The following is a 24,964-nucleotide window of genomic DNA, read 5'->3' as shown; positions in this document are numbered from 1 at the left end:
GCAGAGGTTGGAATATTCCCACATATCAACCATTCAAAAAACCCTCCTTTTTCATAGATGACAAGCCCATGTTCCAGTTTTCCTAGACACTGGGTGAGGATGGCTCTGAGGAAGGTCTCAGCAGTCGCAATACCGAGGTCACCCTTTCCTGCACCTGACAAGCACCAAAAATATTTGAGGACTCACAGAAGATGAAGTACTGCTGCTTCTGCTGTAAGACAAAAACTGGGAATGCCAAAGCCACCAGAAAGTGAACAGTTTCAATAATGATGAAGAAAGCCAAGTAAGCCCTTCTGAACCGAACAGGAACCAAACATGAACCATACAGCCTGCATGTGCTCGGAACAGGCTTTGACAGAAAGAAGGGTCAGCTTTTTGGCTGGCATAAATCAACCCAAATCCATCAAGGTCAGTGGAAAAGCACTGATTTCCTTAGGTAAATAAAACTTAGTTCTCCTGCTGATTCTTCAAGAAGGCAGTCACTGTGGGGATGACTTTTCCAAACCCAGCTGAAGTTCCTGGTGAGCAAGCAGAAAAGCAGAGCTGCTGTGGAGAAGAGTGGCTTAGCAAAATCTTGAATGAATCACAGACAAAGGTCTATCTTCCCAACAAGTGAGTTGTTGGTGAGCTCACTTGGCCCTGAGAATATTGTAACCATGCTCCCATGCTGCTAACTGGAGTCGAAATACCCTTCCTTTAAGCAAGGCTTTTTGAGTTCAGCCTCCGAACTAACGTCAGGCTCCACAGCTCAGGGACCAGAGGAAACAACCGCCTGTACATCTGCTCTCACCCACACTGATGGGCCCTACATAAACCCAAAGTGCCCTCCCTCCATCACCACACAGCAGGTGACAGCCTGGGATGGGAGCAGCCCGACACTGGGCCAGGTTCGTGCTGGAGCTCAGTCCCCAGGACACATGCTCACAGCCACTTTCCCAACATGGCACAGACAGAGAGACAGGGATGCAGCTGGGAGGGGTGCAGGGATGGAACCGGGAAATCATAGAATCATGGAACAGTTTGGGTTGGAAGGGACCTTCAAAGCTCACCTAGTCCAGCCCCCTGCAATAAGCAGGGACATCTTCAACTACATCAGGTTGCTCAGAGCCCCATCCAGCCTGGCCTTGAATGTTTCCAGGGATGGGGCATCTACCACCTCTATGGGCAACCTGGGCCAGTGTTTTACGACCCCCACTGATCATTTGATCGAGTTGAAAACAAATCTCTGCAAACACCTCCCTCCTTTCTGTGCAGCTCGGAAAAAAAAAAAAATAAATGCTGCTGAAGGAGGGTTTGCATTTAATAATGATCAAAATATACCAATTAGTTCTTAATAAAGTCTTACCACTTGTTCCCTTCCCCTGTTCTCCCTTGTCTCTTTTTAGATCTCTGTCCCTTCACTCTTCAAAAGGCAGAGTGCCCGGTGCTGCACTACTGGGGCCCAGCAAGTGGGTCAGGCTCAGTACAGGACCTCCAGGGATCGCTCAGCTTGTCAGAACTGATTAAAATTTCTCTATTATACTTGTCTCGGATGGTGTCAGATGGATCTTCATTAGTTGTTTTGTTCTAGTAGCTCCTTCTCACTCATGCAGGCAATGAGTAGGGGGTTGGTCTCATGCAGCTTCAGACATCCAAAGTGCAGGAGTCCACATCTCAGCCAGCTGTCTGGCCTCCCCAACAGTCACTGCAGGCAAACAGCCACTACCAGAGGGCAACCCACCTATTTCAGATGACTGCCTCAAGATGAGATGGATCCAAAGCCTTTTGACCCAATAGTTTAAACTATGCCCAGCATTGCCCAGCCCTGATGAGGTCTGGATGGAAGTCTTGCTGTAGGACAGGAAGGCAAATGGTACCTGGGGTGCATTAGGAAGAGTGTGACCAGCAGGTCGAGGGAGGCTGTTCCGCCCCCTCTACTCTGCCCTGGTGAGGCTGCATCTGGAGTACTGTGTTCAGTTCAGGGCTCCCCAGTTTAAGAGGGACAAGGAACTACTGGAGAGAGTCCAGCAGAGAGCTACAAAGATGATGAGGGATCTGGATTATCTTTCTCATGAGAAAAGGCTGAGAGAGATGGGTCTGTTCAGTTTGAAAAGAGAAGCTGAGAGGGGATCTCATCAATGTTTATAAATATCTCAAGGGTGGTTGTCAAGAGGATGGGACCAGACTCTTCTCAGTGGTGCCCAGTGATAGGACAAGGGGCAATGGGCACAGACTGAAGCACAGGAGGTTCCATCTGCATATGATGAGAAACTTTTTTACTTCGAGGGTGCCAGAGCCTGGAACAGGCTGCCCAGAGAGGCTGTGGAGTCTCCTTCTCTGGAGACATTCAAACCCGCCTGGACACATTCCTGTGTGATCTGCTCCGGGTGAACCTGCAGGTGGGTTGGACTGGATGACCTCCAGAGGTTCCTTTCAACTCCAGACACTCTGTGATTTTGTGAAAACTCATCTTTACAACAGGAAGAATGGGTTTCAGCAAGTAAGCACACACCGCCTGACAGGTGGACACAGAAAGACCCTAAGAAAGACTTAGACCATACAAAAAAGCCAAGGCTGTCAAGCCAAAGAATCGCGCAGTGTGCCTTTCCTCTTCTCTTATTATTGCATTTCTCTGGTCTTTCCCAAATTTCCCTGTTTTCTCAAGGTGCTGTGTAGGACTGAAGTTCAGGGACTCTTACACAGCCAGACAACTAAAGTGTCTCTTTCTTGCCAGTTCCTGCAGCCCCAGGTTTGGTGGCTTGCAGATAAAGTGGACACTAACTAAATCACATATGCTGCCTTATGACCTTCCCTGCCATCTCTGTCTTGTTGCTGGATCCCGTGATGCACAATTCCCACGGGGCACAGAGACAACTGTTGGTAATGCCGTGGTGATGAGCTGGTCCTCAGATGTCTGCTAAATGAAGGCTGGCATTAGGCATCATCCATTCCTGTGGTCATGGGAGGCCCATAATAATCAAGGTAGAGTTGCTTTTGCCACCCATACTGAAATTTAAATAATAAGCCCAATTTCATCCTCCTTCTAGGACAATTCAAAAGCAGCACAGTATGATGAAAGGATGAGAGAACAGATGGGTTTCATTGGCAGCATGCTACCAAGGAAAGCTTTTCACGGAAACTTAAAAAAAACCCCATGACTATATGATTCATAAATTCTAAAAGCTGAGAGTAACCAGCTAAATGATTTTGTCTGACCTCCTGCCTAACAAAGACCACAGAATTTCATCCAGTGATTTCTGCTCGAAGCCCAGTAATTTGTGGTTCAAACAGAACATCTCGACCAGCCTACTGTCCAGCTTTGATGTGAGGATGTCAAATGAGGCACTAACCACTTCCCATGCTGTCAAAAACTGGCCCTTCTACAGGTTGACAGCATCTCTTCACCACTGCATAACTTGCCATAGCCTTCCCAAGGACACAAACATTTATCTCTATCGAAACTCTCAAACCATCGAAAGAGAGAAACTGAGATTCTGAAGAAGAAACATCAAGCAAGGATATGCCAACAGAAGGATAACAGAACATGCCAATGTAACCTTCTGCTGCGGTCAAATGGATGAAATCTACATTGAAATGCAACTCGAGGTCCACTTGTTTTCCCACTCTATGTAAGTGGAAAAGTTATTTTGGTTCAAAACAAAATCTTCTCAAACACACAATTTGTCTCTGTGACTTGTAAGGAAAACACATCTATTTCATTTTAAAAAGTAGTTTTTTTCTGCCACTTGTAAAGCTTGCTACAGCTGCACAGAGATAAGTATTTCCACAGGAGAGACCTTGAGTGGTCAGAGCAAAATTCACTCCAAAACCACCTCCTGCAAGATAGGCCCAGTAAAAAGACAGCTCGCTGCTGACTACACCTCCTGACTTTTTGTTTCCAAATTTCTGTGGTTGGAAGAACTGATTGGGTAAAGAAAACTTTAACCCAAAATGGCAAGCAGTCCAAAAGGCTTAAAGACCAGACTCCTCCCAGGTGAAAAATATTTATGTTGAGCACAGAATTAACACCAGTTCTTCCTTCTTTGTATCTCACAAGTGCAGGACTCAATGACGACCTGGGTGATTAAAGTTCTGCCACCCACAGACCTACAACAGCCCAGGCAACGGCCTCGAGATTTCTCTGTAACATCAGCCTGTGTTCATAGAATCATAAAATAATTTGGGGTGGAAGGGACCTTCAAAGCTCATCCAGTCCAACTCCATGCAATGAGCAGGAACATCTTCAACCAGATCAGGTGGCTCAGAGCCCCGTCCAGCCTGGCCTTGAATGTCTCCAGGGATGGGGCATCTACCACCTCTCTGGGATACGTAGACCAGTGTTTCACCACCCTCACTGTAAAAAATTCCTTCTCATGTCCAGCCTGAATCTCCACTCTTTTACTTTAAAACCATTTCCCCTTATCATACTGTAACAAGCCCTGCTAAAAAGCCTGTCCCCATCTTTCTTACAGGCCCCTTTAAGTACTGAAAGGTCACAATAAGGTCTCTCCGGAGCCTTGTCCAGGCTGCACAACCCCAGCTCTTTCAGCCTGGGGGGCTGGAGAGTGGGAAGGGGTTTCAAGCATCACATCCTGGATCTACTCCTGTTCATCACTAAATATTCATATTCACATTTAATAAAACCAAGCCAGAAGGTTCATTCCAACAGTGTCTCTTTTATTGCCCTTTCAAAGAGATGCTTTCTCACCCTCTGCCTCTCACCCTCTGCTTGCGCTTGTGCTATGGCCAAACCCTGGCTGTAAAGCACATTCTCAGGGTGTGTATCTCTGGCCCCATGGCTCAGCCTCTGCCGGGATAAGCCCGGCTCAGACCCTGCTTCCCTGCGGAGGGATGAATCTCATCTGCAGAGCAGGTACCGGTGAAGCTTCAGCTCCTCGAGGCGCTGAGCTGGCTGCGGTCAGCCTGGTGCTGCAGATAAAGGTGCTGAGTGTTCATGGAGGGTGTCTCGGGGCAGGTTGAGGTCCACACTTAATTACACACTTTTACAGCCATTCTCCTGAGAGACTCAAGGAGTGGCTTTCTTAGCCACTGGCTTTTTTAGCCATCCATGAGCTCCTACTACCTACACAAGCACACAGGAGTGTGGCAACAGGAGCAGCACACACACCCAGAAGAACAGGACACGTAGGCTTATTATTAATAATTAAACACTCATCTAATACGCTGGGTCTACAGAAACTATGTAGTGCTTTACCACGTATCGAAACTTCTGTTTTAAGGCAGAGTTAAGGCACTATAAGGTTTAAGGCATCATAATTTTCTGTATAGAAACTCTTAAACCAATTAAAATCTTGTTTGTGTTGAAGTGTATAGGTGCAAATCAACCTGATGCAGCCTGCTTGAAACTAAGTGCACTAGAAGCAGCAGTAGCTACATCCTATTTCTGTTCCCATGGATCTGCAGAAATTAATGTTGCTGGCACAACATAAGGATGCAGTTATGTCCACAAAACTGCAATGACACGAAAGGGATTAATGCTTAATAGTGGTTCAGCTGAAAAGGTACAGTTTCTGAAAAAAAAAAGCCTAAAGCACTGGTTTTTGAGGTTCTGGGTAACCAACAGTTGAAGTTCTGCTTTTAAATCATCCATCCTGAAGCAGTCATAGTGGGCAAAAGCTGTGATCCCAACAGCGCAGCAGCGCATATGACAGGGTGAAACCCCACAGCCAGTTTAGGTATAAGCCTCACAGTTTCCATTACTGCTACTGTAATGATTTTGCAGCTCTCATTTATTTTTCACCATTTCAGCTGCTAGTTTGTGGCAAACATTTTTAAAGAAAAAAAAAAAAGAACCCAAAACCCCAAAGACTGCCCATCCTTGACAGGAACAGTCCTGGCATGCCTGGAATGCGTAAAACCACAGAAGAGCCATTTCTGTTCATATTACTCCTTATGAAATCCCCTTTTAAAGAAGACTCGGCATTGGAGGCTCCAGTCACTCAACAGAGCCACATCAGGATTGCCTTTCGCTTTGAAATGCGACTTATCAGCTGAAGCCCAGGCGGGTTTGGGTATCTGACTGTTGTGTCCTTTGCTTTGAACTCCGGTACCGTTAAGCACACGGCCGCCAAACTGGTCAAGTCATTTTCCTCTCCTCCTTTGTCCCCAGGTTTGGGGAAGATAAAAGCCACACCAGGCTCACTGCCCTACCAATGCCAATTTGCCTGTTGATGTTACATTCAAGAAAAACCAAATAACAGAACCCAACACCACACAAGACGATTATCACTGTTACCCACACAAACACCAGAGCAACCACAGTGTGACTCAACAAGACCTGGGCTGCAGCGGGTATCTCTGGACACGCACAGGAACGTTCTCCAGGCCATGCAGCTCTGCAGCTCTCTTGCTCTGACATGTCCTTTTCTTGCATTGCTTCCACAAGTTCTTTTTTCCAACCCCAAAACTTGTAGCATCAGCAAGCGGCTGCTGCCAGCACAAGGAGTGAGCCTGGTGTGAGCAAGGCTCTGATCAGCCCCTTGCTCTTATGGGGATACCTACAGGGCACAGGCTGGGCAGATGCGACTTTGCTGTGCCAGAGCGAGGAGGCGACCAACTCATGCCGCTGCATTAGTGCTGTGTTGAGCACAGCATCTCTTGAGGTGCCTCAGGAGGGTCAAACCCTGCTCCTGTTTAAGTTACTGGGCAAACTTTTGCTGGTTTCTCTTTGTTTTCCACCTCTGCTCTTTGCTTTCCTCAGCTTCCTAAAGGTTTCTGGGCTTGCTTTCCCAGGTAGAGCATCACTACAGGCACACTGCAATCTGCAGCGTGAGGCCCATGTCTAGCTTGAACACCAGAAAGCACCAGAGCAATGCAGGGCAAAGCTGAAACACGGGGACTGTTAACCCCAATTCCCAGCGCCTAGTGCAACCTACTCACATAGACTAACAGAATTCAAGAAACACTATAGTTCATAAGCAAGAGATCTGGCAAGACAGACATTAAAGACTGCAATAAAGAGCAGGCAAAGAAGTATCTTGTAGACAACTGAAAAAAGAAAAGATAAAAAACGACAAGTAGGAATTCCCCAGTGGTCTGAGTTTATCAGTGTGATTACTTTCAGGACTTTTTTTGTTGTACCACCTTGATTTGCATACAAAACACCTCTGACAGGAAATATCAGCTGTCCTGGAAAAAAACACGGGAAGGATAAGGATTTTTGCTGTCAAGGGTAGAACGGTTTTCGGCACCATACGACACGCCAGAAGCCTCTCTCCTTGCTAAAGCAACTCGCAGCAGCACACTGCGGTTCCTCCTGGCTCCCAGCTCCGCATCCCATCCCAAGGGCAACAGCGCATGATGCAGCTCCTCAGGAGAGCTTCCAGAGTCAGAAAACCTAAAAATGAAAGAAAAACCAGCAGGTGAGATGATTTGCATTCCAGATTCACACTTTACACAGCACCGAATTAGCTGGTAGGAAGTGGAAGAGTAAAAAGGAAAACCGCCAGCTTGAAAATGCAAATCTTCACCCTAGTACAATTGCAAGCCACAGCCAGGATTCCTACAGGCTGGGAAAGGTGCTAGTTAGAACACATTTTTCAGTACTTTTTCAATGTGGTCACTTCATGACCTCGACAGTGGCTTTTGATGTGTGGTTTCATTCCTATCCCAAATATAGTCAGTCTCATTTCCTGAAGAGAACACAATCGGAAAAGTAGAAAACCTTTACAATGATTGTACGGGTACTTCTGTCTCTCTCGTTTTGGTCTTTTATTTCTACCGCGCTGCACTAAAGAAACCACAGCATTTTTTAAATTAGTCCGGTATAAAAAATGCATCTTTTCCCAAAGCTCTTGGATCTTAAAGAATATAAGGTTGCCACTTTCAAACTCACTAACTGTTGGCAGCACAAAATGAAATCACAGCATTTTGTTTCAATATGGTATATGTATCCATATATATGTAAAAATTCCTCTACACATGGCTACCAGGAACCATGCTTCGCCCCCAGCAGCGAGCAGTGTTTGTTCAGCAGCTCTTTGCACAGGTATTGCAGGACCTCGGCACTCGGTGGCCATCAACAGTCACAGCCCCATGGGAAGCACATCATCGAGTGAAAACTTGCTTCACAGATGAGTCAATGAGACAGTGGTAATTATAATTCTACACCTCTTTGCATTTTTCTGCAGAACTCAGTTCATTGCCTTACCTGTCCACGCTTGGTCCCTCTCCCCGGGGAAGTCCACATCTTTAGCAGTGAGGTCTTTGTCACCTCCAAGTTCCTCTTCCCTCCTGGCCACTGAGGAACACTCAGGCTTCCCAAGCACAGTGACAGGTCCTATTGAAGAGATCATCGAGGCACAAACAAACTGCATCAAGGACAAACAGCATCCTGGGTTGCAGGAGCACAGCTAGTAGGTCAAGGCAAGAGACCTCAGTGCTCATTAGACCACACCTAGACAGTGCATCAAATTTTGGGCACCTCCATACAAGAAACACATGGACAAGCTAGAGGGAGTGCAGTGAAGGAGCACCAAACTGGCCAGAAGCTGGAGGAGAAGAAGAGGTTGAAGGAGCTGGGCTTGGTCAGCAGGGGATGAGATGGCTTTGAGGGATCTAGCAGCAGTTCCCAGCAACTGCAAGAGGTTACTGACAACACAAAGCCAGGTTCTTCACAGTGGTGTCTGGCAGAGGAATGAGTGACAACATCCATCACTTGAAACAAGAGTGGTTCAGAGAGGATGTCAGGAAAAACTTTTTCCATGTGATGACAGTCAAGCTGTGGCTGTGCACTCTCATCCTTAGGAGTCTTCAAGACTCAACTGAATGAAGTCATGAGCAACCTGGTCTGATCTCACAGCTGACCCACCTGTGGTCCCTTTCAGCCTGAATTATCCTACAGTCCTACAAATAATCCTCTAACTGCCACCAGTGCAGAGGCTTTGGAGAAAGGGGTGGGAATTGTTCAGTGCTTGGGTACTGTGATAACACCCAAGAGAAAGAGTTTAGAGACAATCACAACCCAAGACTGTGAAGACCAGAAGGTCCCTGTAAGCACTGTAAGTTGTGTTTTCTGTGTGTGGCAGAATGCAAACCCCCCTCTCCTCCCCTCCCTCCTTCAGTATGGAATGAGTAGGCACATCTCCTTCTCTCTCTGCTACTTGAGGCCAACAGCTTCTCTTGTTTGGCCCCAGAGCACCCTGGCCAGGGCCATTAGGAGAAGGGAGTGCCGAGGTGCCAGTGAGCCGCTGGGCACCTGCGGCCAGTGTGGGGGATGTTTGGAGGCTTCAGGGGTACCCACAGCCAGTGTGGGGGTGCAGAGAAGCTTCTAGAATGCCTACAGTCAGATCTGATCAGCCAGTATAAAAACGGGACTCTCGTCGAGACTCCGCCCATTATCGCGGGTCTCTCGGAGCACGAGCTTAGCCACCGCCACCAGGAGCCACGGCCCCCCCGCTCCCCGGGACTGAGACTCCGCTTGCCTTGCCGCCACGTGTGTAAGTAAATTAACCCTCACAGGATTGCGAGTATGTTTATACTTTTCGTGCACATTTGCACAGGTACTATTCCACACACATTTGCACGTGTACTTTAAATTATTTCCTTGCACAGTCGCAAGTGTACTTTCCACGCACATTTGCACGTGTAACTTTCCATGCTCAATATGAGCATGTGTATAAATTATTTCCTCGCACAATTGCGAGTGTATTTTCCTCCCGTGCTTCCACATAAGCACGTGTAATATTCTGTGCAGATTTGCACGTGTAAAATTAATCCTCGCAGAATCGCGAGTGTACACTTCCCGTACATGTATCTCTTTAAAAATAATCCCGCACCGTGTTCAGGCAAGTGTGTACTTCTCTGGGACACAGGGCCGGCTCCGGCATTGTTTTGGTGAAGCCACGTGCATGCACTCTGTGGACCACCTGTTGTATTAGTTGCTGCCCCTTAATAATTTTCCTCAACTGATATCCGAACCTTTATTTAAGTCGCTTTTGGAGTGCTAAAACCCTGTTTCTCACCGGTTTAATAAAAGTTGTTTTGGACCCTGTTGTCCCTTAAACTAACCTCGGGGTGCCTCTGTGACACCGTGGGACACGACAAACCAAACTTTTCTGCATCCAGTCCCACAGTGACCCAGACCCAAATGTCCATCTCAGTTTGGGTATCAATGGCCGAGGAATCCCCACCCATGTCCCATCTGCGGTACACACAAGACCAGTGTTGGAGGGCAGTCACACCTCCTCCCTCCCCTATACACACACATTTACTGACCACGCAGGATTTCCTAAGCCAAGTGAATAGCACTGACTATAAAAGGACTCTCTATACTGCCCAGTGCTGCAGCCTCTGTTCCACAGGATGGAGATGTCTCAAGAAGCCATCCCTCTGTCCCGCAAGCTGCAATGCTCTGGTGCAGGATGAGCAAGCTCCACTGCCAGCACAGCCTTCCCCCTTCAACCCCGGTGTTGTAAAGGGTGTTGGAGTAATGTCTTGTCTCCAGTCAAAATAACTTATGTGGCTAAGAGGCAGGAAATGTCACAACCAAGAAGATGAAAAGGGACCTTACAGACAGAGCTGTTGAGCTCTGGTTTCTTAGAAGAAGCCATACAAATCATGAGGCAACTCTCACGTGTGCTGGGTGGGCAGGAGAGGAGGAGGTGGGAGAATAGAGGTTCATCTTCTAGCCCCAGGTCAGTCAGGAGGTCAGTGGCAGAACCATGAACCAACCTCCTCCTCTCTGTCCCAGAGTCTTGATCCTCCCTGCCCCCTTCATGCCTCCACTTGATAGCCAAGCCATGCCAGGGAGTAAACCTGCCCTCCTCACACTGCACACAACCACCTTTCTTTTCGGAGCCCAAAGCCTAAGGGATGCCACTTCCCCCAAACAGAAGTCAGTCCTGACCAAATAACATCTTTTTAAAAGGCAAACCTGCATTTGCATTAAGAAACTGGTCCAACTTTGAAGATACGCTCACCAACATGTTTGGAGATGTGGTCTGTTCTCACAGGGCCTTAGAGGGCTCTTAGGGTTTATCCACATGTGGCTTTTTTTGTACTTGGAAGTGAGACCAGTAAGCATTTTTGTATCTACCTATTCATAGGTTTTTATTTTCATTACAGAAGAGGGTATCAGATCACCCAGTTTCAACTTCTGCTGAAACTCCTGCATGAGCCAGGATGGCTAATTTCAGGCAGTTTCGGAGCCCCTGTAGTGACTTGAGCTGGTCTGAATTTCTGTAACTGCACCCATACTGAGGTCTGTACAAAACAGCAAAAGAAACCACAGCTTCAGGCAAAATTAGTATCTTGGTACAGAAATAAAGATGAAAACCCTCACCTCCTCCTCCTCATTGAGAGGTGAGGTCTTGAAGCCTTTGGAAACAGCGTCCCCCTCCTCTTCCCACCCTCCCATTTCTCCATCCTTTGAGGAAGGTCTCAGGGCAAGACTTTGCAGCCTTGTTTGCCAGAGGAAAAGGATGCTTTCTGTCTGGGAAGCTGCGAAGACTGTGTGGAGCAAAGCAGACCCGGAGCATGCAATTACCCAGGCAGCAGCAACAATATGTTAATTCACTCGATCCCTCTGAAATGAAGCACAGTGCAAGTCCCTGGAAAAAGTGAAAAGGAGCCTGTTAAGGAACCTGTGTGAAGGCCTTGTGCGCAGCAGCCCCTACGAGTCCAGACGGGGACGGACTCTGCACAGCCGACGTTTTCAGAGCCGCGCTGGCAGCCCGTGCGCCTCCTCTTCCCGCCCCGGGGCATCCAACAGGAGCGAGGGGAACCAACCTCAACACCAACAGGTCACTCCTGTCCATGGGACAATATCCTTATTTTAAAGAGCTGTACCCCTGCAAGACACACCTCATCCACAGCAAGGTCACCCTAGGTGGATCATGGTCATAAGGCCATCATGAAGGCACAAGCCCTCTCTGTGTCCAGAGCTTTCTCACACTTTCAGGAGTGGAGCCTCCCCCCTGGTGTTCTCAGCTGCCAAGTTCATGTCCTGAGCTCTGCCCGTCTGTTCAGCTGCCCAGAGCTCCTTAGGTCAAGAAAGACAAGGAACTACTGAATGGTTCAATATAGAACTAAAAAGATGATGAGGGGTCTGGAGCATCTTTCTTATCAGGAAAGGCTGAGAGAGCTGGGTCTGTTCAGCTTGGAGAAGAGAAGGCTGAGAGGGGATCTCATCGATGTCTCTAAGTATCTCAAGAGTGGGTGTCAAGAGAATGAGACCAAACTCTGTTCAGTGGTGCCCAATGATAAGATGAAGGGCAATAGGCATAGACTGAAGCACAGGAGGTTCCATCTGAATATGAGGAGAAACCTCTTTACTTTGAGGGTGCCAGAGCCCTGGAACAGGCTGCCCAGAGAGGCTGTGGAGTCTCCTCTGGAGACATTCAAACCCACCTGGACACATCTGCTCTAGGTGAATGTGCTTTAGCAGGTGGGATGGACTAGATGATCTTCAGAGGTCCCTTCCAACCCCAATCATTCTGTGAATCTGTTGTTTCTGTAACTGCTGTCCTCCAACAAGAAGCAACAAAGCCAACACTGGAAAGAGAGAAGAAAACTGAAATGGTCCTTTGGTGAGTTTAGTGTGAGAAGTCAATGCCCTCAGAAGGTGCACACTGACCAACTACCTCCTCGTGCATCACCCTTCTGATTACTGCTGAATAACTGCTCTAACACCCAACTAGAAACTATTGCCCCATGCTGGCATCATGGTGGAAGTGGCCTTGCACTTCTATAGCAGAATAGGTGCCTTGCTGCAGGCAGGAAAGCCTGCCTCCCTCCTCGGGAACAGGGGCAGAGGAAGGGTCAAGATCTCTGCTACCTCCATATATTGGACAGACTGAGCACTCACCTGCTTTCAGGGCAGCTTTCAGGTGACTACAGATCTCCTTGAGGAGCAAGCAATTGCTTACATTGAAGGCAAGCACGGCTTTAAAGCTGTGTAGCCTCCTGCAGAGAGCTTGCTGTTGTAACCCATACAAAGATTAAACTCTGCCATGTGGAAGAGTTGCACACTAAAGCTCTTTCTGCATAAGGCTGTTGACCACTGAGCTGATATATTGAGGTCAGAGGCTCCTCAGTGCTGACACACTTCTTGAGGGACATAAGCGTGGCTTTCATGCACACATACAACTGTTACCCTGAGGAGCAGGGGGCAAGTAGTTCAACTGCAAGAGATTTAAATTCAGCCCTTAGGCTGCACCAAAACTCCTGGATTCCTGCAGAAACGGGATCAACAGCAGCAAACATCTAGAGAAAGGGTTTACCAACTTCTACAGCAAACTGGTTTGTTTGGATCGTTTTTTGAGTGAAAGACTAAGACAAATCACACTGTTGGCTCTCCCTTAAAAATGCATCTATTTCGCACAGACGGACTTTTTCTCTCCAAGGAGAAGAAAGGGAAGCAACACACAACACTGAGCTGCAAAGCCACCAGTGCCTAGCCGTGAGTCCTGGCCTTCACAGAGCTCCTGGTGGCTGTCCCTAAATCAGAGCACTTCATCACCAAATGACATGTCTCAGATGAGATGAGTTTCCTGAAAAGCACTGACAACACACAATTAAAAGCTCGGTTCAGACAAGCAGCTAAACAAGTCTGCTTCTGATTTTTGAGCTGAACATTCAGGGCTTCCCATGTTTGCTCACTCACAGGTTATCTGGGCTGCACAATCAGCAAAACTCCCACAAAAACACTCTCTGGGGCTCGGCTACCAGGCGGTCTGTAATGGAGCTGTTTTAGAGAAAAACAGAAGTGTTATCGCGTACGCGGCTGTCCCAACACAATTAGTCATACCTGATGGAGAGATACGCCTCCTCGCAGGGCTCTTACCACCTTGTCAACAGATTAAGTCAAAATGAAAACATCCTAACTATCAAAAACCAACTTGAAAGCTGAATCATAAATCCTGAAAGCAGCTTCGATGCTACAAAGAGATGTCTTCCTTGCAAAAGCAGGCAGCTGGGTTCCTTCCATCTGTCCTGTTTCTTCCTCCCATACATTTCCTGACATTGCTCAGTGAAATAACATTTCTTCTTTCGTCTCCCCACTCAAGCAACCCTTTTTTGCTCCAGCTGAGAAGTGCTGTGGGGTCAGGAGAAGAAACCACACTCGAGGCAGGAAAAGGTCAGAGCTTTGATGGTGGGAAACAACATCCCAGTCGTCTCCTCTGCCTGACCTCAGACAAGTTCCCCAACACATCTTTGCCTAATTTCCCCATTAAAATAGCAAGTTCCTCACCACTCTGGGTGACTACCAACGTGGACAACAACCAGGGGAGACTGATGATGTGTCTAAGCTTCCTCCCACCTCAACATCTCATTCATAGAACCATAGAATTACAGAATCATTTTGATTGGAAGAGACCCTCAAGATCACTGAATTCAATCATTAACTTTACTCTGGCACTAAACCATGTCCCTAAGAACCTCATCTACATGTCTTTTAAACACCTCCAGTGATGGTGACTCCACCGCTTCCCTGGTGAGCATGTCCCAATGCTTGACAACCCTTTCCAGGAATAAATTTTTCCTAATATCCAATCTAAACCTCCTCTGGCACAACCTGAGGCCATGTCCTCACACATGGTGATCTTCAGCACAACCTAGACCTGCGTTTCATGCAGTACTTCCATACCTGTTTACTTCTCAAATGTCTCTGTTGGTGTCTTCTAGCTTCCAAGGTCTTGGCAACCATTCCCTACCACAAGACACCATTGCTGGCTCACGAAATCCACCTTCTTTCTTCAACACTTGACAGACAATTCCATGGGACATTTTTTTTGCACTGACACTAACGAGCAATGGAGAAGACTGCCAAATGAATGGGAGGAGTTCAGCTCATGGCTGGTACTGGAGGCAGAACATCAAGATGCAACTCAGTAGTTAAACTTCTCCAGATGGGAGGTCACTTGGCAAGGAGGCACCGCACTGACCTCACAGTGATCCTGTGGTTGCTGTCTGCAGTGAGGACCCTGGCACTGAGCAGGGTCTACACAAATGTGCATCATGGTGGGGCTAGGAGCAGGTTCCTCTTGATAATCATTATGAAATGCATTTGGAAACAAATTTGTTTTTCAGAAGCCCCCTCTCTGGTGCCAACAAGTCTTTCAAGATGCAACCTGCACCACCAGGGCCCACAGCAAGGTTCAAGGGGAAGCATGCTCTGCTTCAAGGAGTGGCCAGCAAGGCTGGGAGCTGCCAAACAGCTCCATGTCCATGGCAGAGCTCATAACCAAAGCCAAACCCTCCAGATTTGGGTAATTCCCAGGCAAGTCTCAGCCAAATCCACACGTCTGCACTCACGCTGAAGAGCTGAGACGCATTGAGAGAGAAGAGCAATTGGTGCAGGTTGCCATGGCAGTGTGCATGGATGACTTTATCACCCTTATCAGCTGCAGCAGCATTTAGGCCCATTATCAGAGAACACCAGGGTATTTTTCGTTAAGGGTGCAATAGGTGGGAAAAGCAGAAAATCAGAGTCAGCCAGAAGCCAGAGGTCAGCACACAAAGCAGGAGGGTGAGCTGCTCCCATGGGCACACAGACATTTACCCAGCCCGGGGCTCATGCTGGAGTCCAGGGCTGCTGCAGGGCTCCCCGGCAGCCCCCAGCCCAGGACCAGAGCTTTCCCTGCGAGCGGAGGGCGTTCTCCTGCGCTCCCCGCAGAGCTGCTGGAAGTGGGTCAATCCTTCTGCTTTGCTGAACCTCCTGGCAGGTCGGTGCTGCACCACTGTCACTGCTTGTCATCTGTGCCACGCGGCAGACACATAATTCAGAAGTTAACAAATTCAATACACCTAATTAAATCAGCCTTGGCATCTGTTCAAAACCCATTTAGCTGCTTTTTTCTTTTTTTCTTTTTCCTTTTTATTCCCTGCTGTTGGTGGTGAAGAGGCACACAAGAGGAGAGATGTGAGAGAGCGTTGCTAAGGGGTGAGCCGGTTTTCATCCCTCAGCTGCTTCCCTGCTGCTCTCCCGTGATCGCAGAGATGATTTGTTTCCTTCAAGGGAACATGACAAACCCACGTGGCATCTCTCCTTTTGCCCCTTTTCTCCTTCAAACGAAATGACCTTTCCTGTCTTCTCATGGGTTTTACAAACAGAGTTCCACACTCGCTGGCGATAGTTTGGCTCTGCTGCTGACACTGAACGTGGGCTTGGCACACAAAGGCAAGGCACATCAAAGTGTGGCCTGCAGCACCTTGCCTGGGCTGGACACGCTGCAAGGTGTGAGCACCACCTTCCACCATCAGACTGAGCAAAGCCAGAAAGCAATGGGGAGGCCACCAGATGGCTCACCACCGTCAGGGTCTCCTCTGGACGCCCTCCCAAGGAGCTACCAAGCCCACATTCCTCGGAGCAAATTTGCTGTCTTTTCCATGTTCTTCAGGTCTTCCATAGCCTTGCTGGGGTGGGGAATCAGGACCAGTGAACATTCCAGGTGCCACCAGACCAAGGCTATGTTGTTTCCTCCAGCCAAGCGCTGTTTCCTCCTTAACTTGATATGAAAGATCTCTCTGGGAAAGAGAGAAGAGTGTTACATCTGGTTGATGGCACTCTGCACAGCAAATCCATCTGCAGTCTGTTCCCTGCTCTCACCTCAAAGCCATCCTTGGCCTCCCTGCTCAAAAAGCAGTTGTTTACCTTCCCATATCTGCGCTATTTCCTTTCCTTTAATCCATCCTCCTTCAAAATAATTCCTAAAATACTTAAAACAATCATGGGCAGCTCTTCCTCCAGACTCCTAAAACGATGCTGTGCTGTGGTGTTGCTTTTGTAGCCAGCAGAAGTTGATGCATTTGAAGAGCTCCAGCTCCCAGCACCGCAGCTGCAGCAGTAGGTGCTGCTCTCCCAGCTGGAAAGGATGTTTCATGGCAAACCTATTGCTCATCCCTTTCTCAGCACTGTGAAAATAGTCTAAAAAGCACTTTAAGCTAACTCCTCTGGGATGAAAGGCATCAGGATACTGTAAAATACCCCTCTCACCCATGGCAGTGGATGTTAACATGAGTCTCTTAGTGAGCGCAGAAGTAATTTCTCTGCAAGCAAGCTCCCTCTCTTTACACAGTAATCGTAACATGGGATGTTCGGCCTGGCCTGGGGACATCTCTCCCCTCTGCCCACTTCCTCACCTTTCACACACGGGCCATGCACACCTCAGGCTGCACACCACAGAGAAATACTCCTAGATCAGAGGAAAGAAATGGGAGCAGAGGATACCAGCTCAGGGCAATTACCTTGGCTGCAGTGAATCAGCACGTGTTCCCCAGCACCACCACCACCAGAGCCTCTCCCATGCGCTGATCTGCTCCACAAAAAATGTATTTATTTACACTTCCTTCATACTGATCAGAATGAGAAGGGCATTTACTTGGCCTCCATAGTACAAAAGCCTGTCCCAGCTGTGCCGGTGGTGCTGGGTGATGCATGAACACACAAGAAGAGGCAGCCTTGGAGGAGATGCTGGTGATCCCAAGAGCTCAGAGAGGCCAAAAAGACCAAATGCCATATGGCACTGAGTTTCAAGCAATGGTCACTCACGCTGCTGAATTAAGCGGCAACTGTCCTTTGTATGGCAAAGGGTCGTGAGAGAATCTGATGGGTTTAGCACCGGCGTTGATGGGAGCTGCTGTGACTTTTAAACTCAAAGAAATAGGAGGTGGCTTGTTGAAGAGTATAAAAGTTCACACACGCATTGTCACATGAGATAGATGTCTTTCCTGCACCTTTTGGGCAAGACGAATCTGGAGGGAGACTACAATTATGGAGGTGGCCTTGCAGATTTTGGCTTGTCTGCTTCTCCTCAATCTGACAAAGGGCTGCAATAATGTGCCGGTTTCTTATGGCCACTCTTTGTGAGATGACCCAGTAGGGGAGATGCCCATGGTCCTCCTTGTTGGGCCATATGCCCAGGGTGTGACCAAAGTAGAGACCCCAGTTTCCTACTGTGAGCCCCTGGCACACTAGGTGAAGCGCTGCCTCCATCAAGCCAAATGGCTACAACCATACCAGGGACGCACGGAGAGGAGAAAGAGCTACAGCTCCTATTGCAAAAACGGAGAAGGAGATCATTCCTGGTGCTTTGCACCTAGAAGTAACCTCCTCTCCATTCTCCTCCTTCCCACTACTTGCTATCACCTCTGGCAGCAAGGGGCTCATTCAGCTGCTCTTTTGCTGAGACATCAGATGGGCCACCAAGCACGAAGTGAACACCACAGCCAATGGGGGTTCTGGCCTCTTCGCAGTGGGTTTAGCAACTGGCTTTCTCCAAAGGATGAGGTGGTGTAGGAAAGTCTCATCCCTGCATTGCACGTCATCACTTCATCAGCTATCAGAAAAGATACAGTTTACAAAGATGTGATCTGGACTGATGAAACACATCAGGTCCAAACCTCCACAGCACGGACCTATGACCTGTTAAAGCACACACAGGAGAGCAGCAATTTGCACTGCCAGGCTGAGAAAGAAACCAGAAGCTGCCCCTGGCACTAACAAAAATGCACTGCATGTTATTAAGTACATGTGAAATAGTGTCCTTGGAAGACAAGCCATCAGCTCAGCATCTCCTTTGCACTCAGTTGTTTTCTCCTTGTATGAACCTCAGGTGTAAGTAAGCCAAAAAAGATAAACTAATTCTCGTGCATTTGCTCTTTCACGATATCTGTCTACATGAGGGCCAAACAGTAGGACCGGTGAACTACCTGCATGTTCTCAGAGCTTCACCATCCCTTCAGCAGCAATTTCTCCCCGTTGCGTTCTCCTCTTGCCCAGTCCTAGATTATGGGTGTAAAGCAATTTATTGGCAGGGATGGGAGGAAAATTCAGAGGACGAACATCCCCAGTGCTCTCAAATCCTGTGCACTCTTTCAGCTCTTCTAGATACCACAAAGCAACAAACACCAGACTGTCTCGTGGCTGAACCAGGTCTCACTGTGGATGCTTCCAACCCCAGCTCAGCCTGAGCCACCCCACATGGGCTCCCTACCCTTTCCAGATTCCAAAAATGGGATCCTCATCCTCTCTCCGAGCCTGGCCCAGCACGGTCACCAACATCTACAAATCACTCAGATAACTAAGCAGCACAGGACAGCTTGCCAGTGATTCAGCCAGCCCAAGGCCAATGGCTGGGAGGCTTCACACCGTTGCTGTCGATGACACCAACGACTCCATTGCCAGCAGGAGCCCTGCGGGGCCACGACAGGAAATCGGGTCTTAATCACCGTCTCACTTTTCACTCCCCACTTCAGTTTTGCTATTTTAGCAGCTGCTGCAAGCTGGCTCCACACTTTCAGACGAGCAACCGTTGGGGCACAGGGTTTAGCTTGAGTGTTTTCAGGCTGCGGCTCCAAATGCAAAGAAAAATGTGAAGCTGGGGGAGGCTGCAGAGTAGAAATCGGGTAGCGATCAAGGCATTAAGACACAACCAAGCAAGCAAAAGAAAGCCTCCTGCCCAGGATGACATCGCCTGCGCTGCCTGAAACACCAGCCAGACTGGTTGAGTCCATACAGACAGGAAACTGGCACTGTGTGGACCTACTGGCTGGGGTTGCTGCCCATTTGGGACAGTCGTGTGATATGGTCCGATGCAGATGTGTCTCCAGGTGCTTCCCCTTCTCCTTGTTCATGACACATCTATAGATCTGCTGTGATACCAGACCTGGGCTTTATCAGCTTTCTGCTCAGCCTGCGTGGCAGCCAGGGAAAATTCCCCTTGAAGGGGGGAAACCTTCTGCCATCGTAACCCACACAGATGGCAAAGCCAGCCCCTGTACACCTGCACCAGAGACCATCTAAAAGGCACGTGGCCGGAGCCTAATTGCACAACCATCCACATGCATCTGCACAAGAATAGTTGCCAAGTGCCCATCAGCCCATGCTTCCCATGCTCACATGGCCTGTGGACGTTCAGGGGCAGCAGCCTGCCCAGGAAAACAAGAGGTTGGATTTTGTGCCCAACTTCAGTTGCTTTCTCCTCTTTGCAGCCCCTCAACCTAGGCACAACGTGAGGTAATGAGAAAGCAACCCCAAATTTCTCTAGTCCCGAACATCCAGACTGGTGTAGGTGACCCTGGAGGTAACAAACAACCTGTGCAATTCCTCAGGTACTCTCACATGTGCTAGAAGAACGTGGTCCTTCACTGTGATGAGTGTACTAAAGTTCACAATGTCCCTTCCATGGTGACTGATGATAGGTAATGTGCATTTCTATGCCACATTGATAGCAGCACAGCAACACCCTGGAGAGATCACAAGGCAAGGGAGCAGAATCACAGAATGGCTGGGGTTGGAAGGGACCTCTGGAGATCATCTAGTCCAACCCACCTGCTGAAGCAGGTTCACCAGAGCAGATCACACAGGAATGTGTCCAGAGGGGGTCTGAATGTCTCCAGAGAAGAAGATTCCACAGCCTCTCTGGGCAGCCTGTTCCAGGCTTTGGCACCTCAAAGCAAAGGAGTTTCTCCTCAATTTCAGATGGAACCTTCATGCTTCAGTGTCAGAAGTGACAACAGGGTTCTCATGACTGGCCCAGTGCCTACAGGACGATGTGTGCGGGGGTGAGATGTCAGGGCAGACTTTGAGCCTGACATTTTATTTGATTGGAGGGTCAAATATTTCTCTGCTGGCTTCCCATCGGTTGCAAGGTTTCCCCCTAAACCCATCACACAAAGTTGATGCTGTTTAAAACACACCTCAGATGTACTGAGGTCTGCTTCTAAGATGGATACCAATTAGCCTATTCATAATAGACCACATCAAAGCATCTTGTGATATTTGCCGAGACACAATAAAACACCTTGGAATCTCTTCCGTACGACTTAGGTACTGGTGTCAAAGTGACAATTCTTAAAATTCTGGAACCCTTGAGCCAAGCAACCTTTGCCACAAAACTAAGTATTTGGGAAAGAGGACACTATTAACCACCTGACTTTCTCATATTGCCTCAAGCAACATTATTCCTAAAAACACCCTCACATGATCCCTGTGTCATGCCCTGAAGTCCTACCCTTGGCTCCCCATCACCTCCATGTATCACAGATGCTGTGGGTGCAGAGCTTCGGGGTGCCACAGCCACTGCCAAATTACACATGACCTATAGGAGTTTTCCCCTTCCCCAACCTTGTTCTGACCACATTCTTCTCCAGAAACAGATGGAAATAAAGCCTTGCTGCAAGAGGGGCTCACAAAACTTGCTTTAAAAATCCTCCCCAAACAGCCCGCCATAGCCTGGGGCACTAGTATTGCTACAGCAGGTGTAGGATTCATCTCACCCACCCTACAGCCATCTAAAGCATATATATGTAGCCTAAACAAGCTGGCTATGGACATGTCACATCTGATCAAAGAAAGGTGTTTGCAGTGTTGCCTTCTGCATCGGAACAAGTCGGCAAAAAGTCTGTCAAGCAGTCAGGGAAGCTGAAGGTGCAATTCATCTCATTCATCACATCCTTCGCACCTTAAACCCCATGGACAACATGGACGAGGCCTCCACTGATTACAGCAGAAACCAAACACTGTGCTGCCAGCCTACACGGGGGGTGCCATGAGATGACTCCCACCCCACCAACTAGTCAGATGGAAGGAAGCAGAGACTTCCAGAGGGCAAAACTGCTCTCAAAGCCTAACTTCAGCATCTGAGATGTCATTGCTCCCACTCCAGTGTGCTTCCAGAGGTTAATCCCCCATCCCTCTAGCAAGGGGAAATAGAACAGATATTCACATTTCAGCTTCACCACCTTGTGCTCCAGCTTTCCCAGCAAATGAAGACGGTTTTGTGCTCATACAAAATTATGGATAAGGTGCAAATGCACACATAACCCACTCTGTAGTCCTGCCCCCATGAGTAGCAGCCTTTGGCAACAGGACAGGTGGGAAGCAGGCGCAGCAACATCTCAAATGGCTCCATCAGGATTCATTTCACCTGAGGATGGTTATCAGAGGGTGCATATTTGACTGACAGATTCAGCATGTATTAACACATCTCAATAAAACACCCTGAGACTCCAAGACAGAAAATGTCACATGGGCAGCTAATTTGCTCCTAATAGTGCATTTACCTCTGGCAGAAGTCAGAGACTGCAAGTGCTTCATGAGCCATTTGCAGGAACATTTGTAGGCATTACTGAGTAACTCAAGAACTTAATTATCTCCTTCAAAATGACCCGTGCGATTTAAAAACCTATTTGAACATTGGGTGCCCTGGGATCTGTAATCCCCAGTCTAGTCACTCAGATGGCACGATCTCAAAGTTACCATGCAGGTCATTCACATTGCTCTAAATCACCCTACCTACACGCCAAACCCACAAACATGCCTCAAAATCCACCTTTCCGAACAGAGAGAGAAGCAAAACCACAGCAATCACCTCCTTATCCGCTACCTGCTCAAGCTTCCCAAACGAGAGCCGGAGCACACTTCCCCTTATGGGGCTCAGCAAACCTTCAGCACCAACGCAACACTGAGCATCTTCGGACATAAAAAATATATATTTAGGCAAGTTACTATGCTTCTCGGAAACTTTTTGCAATATTATTTACAAGGCTCAGCAGCAGTTTTTAGAGTCGGCTGGCAGCTCACAGCTCGAATCAAGACACACCACACATGAACCCTCTTACTAATAATGGCCCATGGGGCTGGAAAGCCCCCATGCATCTCTCAGCCCCGCGCTGCAGTGAGGTGACACGCCTGGGTGCTCGATTTGAATACGTATGGCCGAGGCCACCCACGGGGAAGCACCCGATCCTGCCTGGGAGCTGCAGTCCTGACCCCAGGGACGCAAGATGAGAAGGGCAGGGGCTTGCGCTTTCATTTCTCTACCCAAAAGTATTTCCACTGAGTGATGGTTAAGTGCATTCACCGGGTTTGGTTTTTTTTTTTTTAAGGCATGTCATTGTAAGAGGACATGCCCAAAGTGGAAAAACGCGCCAGTAAAATTCCTGATGCCCCTGTCCTCGCATTCAGTGGCTGATGCTACACCATCCCAAGGCCCAGAAGCTCCCACATAAACCTCAGTACAAAACATCTTGCAAAGTGGATCCCTCAGCAGTTCTTGGAATAAGAGTAGCAAAGCACCAATATCACAGAATCAAAGAATGGTTTGGGTCAGAAGTGACTTTGAAAGATCATCTAGTCCAATTCCACTGGCATCGGCAGGGACACCTGCCACTAGATCAGGTTACCCAGAGTCCCATCCAACCAGATCTTGAACACTTCCTGAGAGAAGACATCCACAGCTTCTCTGGGGGACCTGGTCCAGCGCTTCATAAGCCTCGTAGTAAATGCAGAGACACAAACCACGAGATTGGACACAAACACAGATTCTCAAGCCAGATTTCTCTTCTGTATTAATGCACTGGGACTCTGGCTGATGTTCACTGAGAAACGGAGTGCAGCACCTACCACACTGCCACTGCCTCAGAGGAAGCTCCGGCCCCGGGCTGGCACTGGTGAAAGGGATGTGCTCCTCAGGCTATGGCCATCTGGCGTTTTGGTTCAGTATCTTACTGGAAATCAAATGGCTTCAGCAGTTCAAGGCATGGTGTGAACTGCAGGAGAGGATGCTCAAGTGTGTGGTCCAAGGAGCTATCAGCAGGGCCTGGTGACACCACAAACAGGAGCAGCAAGCAGAGCCACGCACTTGCCATCGTTAGCACATCCCTCGCTGCAGTGCTCCCCACCAAAACATCTCCTTTTGACTCCGATTCTCCCTCACTCCTGTATGGCTCTGCATACCTCCAAGCTATCTACCCACCTCCAGCTGAAGCCACCTCAGCCCCCAGCCACCCTCCTCAGGTTAAGACCTCCTCTGCAGCTCCTGTCATCCCCAGCGTATTCCCACCTTCACAGCTAAAGCTCCTTCTGCATCTCCCCCAAGGACACGTTTCTCCCCCTTGCTCATCACTTTTTGAATCTCATCACCTATTTCTCGCAGAGCCGGTGTTTCTGGAAGCAGAGGGAGGTCTGGGCACACTCTCCTGGGTTGCCTGCAAATTAATCCCCAGACACAGTTATTCCAGGTGTTTTCAGGAGGCTGAGCACACTGGGTAAAACTCTCACTACCATTGAGTTAATGGGGTTTTTTACTTTACTTCAGCCACTATTTCACCTTTAATGACCCAAAATTATCATGCTGCAACAGCAGTTGCCTTACCTGTTTCTGCACCTTCTGGATTGTCCTGCTGGAAAAGGGAAGTAATGGCTCTGGAAAGAAAACAAAAACAAAAACCACAAAGAATCGAGGAAAGCCACTGGTGACATCTATTCAAAAGACAAAAATTGCATGATGTCCTGGAGAACAGCTCCAAAGCTCTAGCTTTTCAATGCTAGCTTTCATTTAAAGGTGACATCTTGAAGTGTGGCTCCAAATGACATGAGCTGCCCCATGCCCTGTACCCCATTGAGGGGAGCAAAAACTCCTCTCTGAACCCTTTAGATCAACAAACCAAGAGGAAAAAGGTACCAGAGACCCAAAGCACATTTGTGGAAAAGCATGGATGGTGACCTTATTAATGTTTATGACCTTATTAATGTTTATAAACATATAAAGGGTGAGTGCCATGAGGATGGAGCCAGGCTCTTCTTGGTGGCAAGCAATAATAGGACAAGGGGTAATGGGATCAAGCTGGAACACAAGAGGTTCCACTTAAATTTGAGAAGAAACTTCTTCTCAGTGAGGGTGACAGACACTGGAACAGGCTGCCCAGGGGGGCTGTGGAGTCTCCTTCTCTGGAGACATTCAAAACCCACCTGGACATGTTCCTGAGCGACCTCACCTAGGCGGTCCTGCTCCAGCAGGGGGATTGGACTAGATGATCTTTTGAGGTCCCTTCCAATCCCAAACATACATACTGTGATACTGTGAATTAAGGTTTGTGGCTCTTGGCATCATGCTCCAGCTGTTATAAAACAATATGTTCACCTCAGTCATGCAGTTATCGATACTCTAGCATGAGTCATCTGTAATACTTATCTAATGGTGAGTAAGCTGCTCCTGCTGGTCATATTTTCCAGAGAAAT

At 48.3% G+C, this 24,964-nt stretch overlaps 1 long non-coding RNA gene across 1 annotated transcript in view; it reads right to left on the bottom strand.

Moving 5' to 3' along the window:
• The window catches only part of LOC135578704 (uncharacterized), a 64,410-nt gene that overhangs the window by 11,494 nt on the left and 27,952 nt on the right, over positions 1–24,964 (bottom strand). Inside the window, exon 2 of the long non-coding RNA XR_010470803.1 lies at positions 1–24,964. This exon is cut by the window's left edge and continues 11,494 nt beyond it. This is a non-coding gene — a long non-coding RNA (uncharacterized LOC135578704).

Source organism: Columba livia, chromosome 2 (assembly GCF_036013475.1).
Source record: "Columba livia isolate bColLiv1 breed racing homer chromosome 2, bColLiv1.pat.W.v2, whole genome shotgun sequence".
Lineage (NCBI taxonomy): Eukaryota > Metazoa > Chordata > Aves > Columbiformes > Columbidae > Columba > Columba livia.
Note: the sequence above shows the minus strand (reverse complement) of the source record. Positions and strands in the feature narration are given on the sequence as shown.